Source organism: Schistocerca serialis, chromosome 4, assembly GCF_023864345.2.
Source record: "Schistocerca serialis cubense isolate TAMUIC-IGC-003099 chromosome 4, iqSchSeri2.2, whole genome shotgun sequence".
NCBI lineage: Eukaryota > Metazoa > Arthropoda > Insecta > Orthoptera > Acrididae > Schistocerca > Schistocerca serialis.
Window position 1 is genome coordinate 787,859,526 of NC_064641.1, and position 2,651 is coordinate 787,862,176.

A 2,651-nucleotide genomic window follows, 5' to 3' on the forward strand; every position below is an offset into this window, starting at 1 on the left:
CTTTCGCCGTCTATCTCTGAATATCGGCCTAAATTGTTATTTATTTATGATTTGATAAATGAGTACAAAGTTCAAACTATGCACACTTGACAGAAAAGGATCTGTGTACCACTTGAAATATTTTCTCTAACATATTTATTCCACAATGTTTTAAGACTTACTCGGGAATAATGGTTTTGTTTTCCAACATGTTCTTTGTACTATGAAATAGTTTTTCTGTTTTTGCTACTTGTTCTTTGCATCTATCAGTTTCCAGACGCCAGTATTTGTTTAGAAAGTGTGACAGCTTACGCGTGATATATTACGATACAGAAAGGAGCCTGTGACCACTGGAGATATTCTACTTCAGTTGTTTCATTTTCATATTTACATTTATGTTCAGATTTTGTCAAAGACATCCTTAGAACTACATTCTGACATAATCTTTTGTCTCTCTACTAAACAATGCCACAGATCACGCCAGAGTCGTAACACAGCACTCAAGTCACATTAATAAACATAAATCCAGCTGATGATGGAGGTTTAAACCTTATAATAAAATAACTGTGATTGGTAACAGTAAACATCTTGTTTCACTGGCACGGTAAAGCCTAACCTAAAATGTTGGTATTTAAAATGGAATAAAGGTTACAGTGATGCCAGCGTCACGGGAAACACTGGTATTGACGCATAAAGAAGAAGGCTAGAAACTTTTCCATTTGGATCATCATCTTAACTATATTTTTTCCTTCTGTAGCAGTTACAAATTGTTATTCTGCTGTGAAGTTGCAAATGATCGTTTCAGATATTCTGTATTGTTGTATCGAGGCTACTGCTGTAGCTATCTAAGTTTGGGGAAAAGAAAGCGCTCTCCCTTCGACGTCCGGCTCGTTTCAGATCTGAAAACCTTACGAAGTTTATGATCTAATTCAGCTCATCCGATATGAGTCTCGTGCTGTACCCGCCGTGTGGTCTCAGCTGGTAACAGAAAACTACGTTAATAGGCTCACTGCAGCTTCATCTTTATGGCCAATAATCTCGCTATTACGTTCAGAAATTGTATGTCGTCTGATGGAGAAACCTGATTTCTTTCGGAAATTCTGCTTTCCTCACTCATCAGGTTTCAGAATGTCCCAAGTCGTGCGATCAATTCATATATAGTCTACGGTTTTCATTAAATACACCACTGCGTAATCATTGTTCCTCGACTTGCCACAGTGAAACACAACGTACTGTGTTCGGCGCTCGTGGCTAAACTGCACGATGGTCCACTTTGCGCAACTATGCCCTGTTCCATTGCTTCTGACTGCCCATCACTTCAGCGCTAGCTGTATCTGTTTCCCTCGGCCACGGCCGGAACACAAGCGCGCCTTTACAGGGGAACCCATTCAGGAGATAGCGTCGGCCGAGCTACAGAATCTTGTTTGTAGAGCACACAAAGCACTGCATCAGACGATCTCTTTGACAGGTATTTCAGTGACGTAAATATCAATAGGAAAGCTCAGAATTATATCGTTAGGCTAAACAAACAGTAGAATGCCTCTGAGAAGTACTGTACTATCAAATTTCCTTTCCAGCGACGAGACTTTCTCGGATATGATCGTACGATAACAAATAAGCTATTGTTACTTGGAGGCACAACGCAGTGAAACAGTTTCAGAACAGCGCACGCTCCACTGCAGATTGACATATTCATTCACGAAAGCCGGCCGAAGTGGCCGTGCGGTTAAAGGCGCTGCAGTCTGGCACCGCAAGACCGCTACGGTCGCAGGTTCGAATCCTGCCTCGGGCATGGATGTTTGTGATGTCCTTAGGTTAGTTAGGTTTAACTAGTTCTAAGTTCTAGGGGACTAATGACCTCAGCAGTTGAGTCCCATAGTGCTCAGAGCCATTTGAACCATTCACGAAAGCATTCTCTAGGACCTAGACTGTGGCCACACCATTTCACCGCAATGTTCTTTTTTCGAAGTGTGCTAACCTCACAAGTTATGCTGCAGAACTTATGTGAATTTTGGAGAGTAGGAGAGGGAGAAACTGTCGGAAATGGAGCTGTGAGGACTGATCGTGTATCTTGCTTGTTTAGCTCAGTCAGTAAGATCATTGCCTGCGATAGCCAAGGTTCTGGTTTTGAGTCCTGTTCCAGCACGTGAGTTTAACCTGCCTGTAACTTTCAGTGGACGTTCTTGTTAATAAATTGGAGCAAGATTTGTCTGAATTAATGTGAGCTGTTCTTCCAATGACTGACTGTTCTGTCGGTTCTTGGTATAATATTTTGTACATTAGGAATGAAAACACACACAACACTGATGTAATATGCTCTTACGTCATCACCTGGTAATGGCGTAACAGCCGAAAACCGGTTTGTGAAATAAATAATAAATATTGTCAACTATTACACTAGTGTTGTGTGTGGTTTTCATTCATAAAGTGAGCTGTTCTGTTAACCACGGTGCTACATTTCTCACAAAATGTTCCACACTTCTTCCGCCTCCAATGAAGAGCTAGCCACTGAACATATTCGTATCTTTATGACGGCGGAAGGGTGACAAGGAGGATGTCTCTAGGGTAAGTCCGCTAAGGTATTTGCCTATTCCATGTCCTGCGATTCAAGTACGTTTCCAGAGCATTATAGCTTTCAAAATGAGGCATCCGAAGTGAAGCGTTAATCCTCA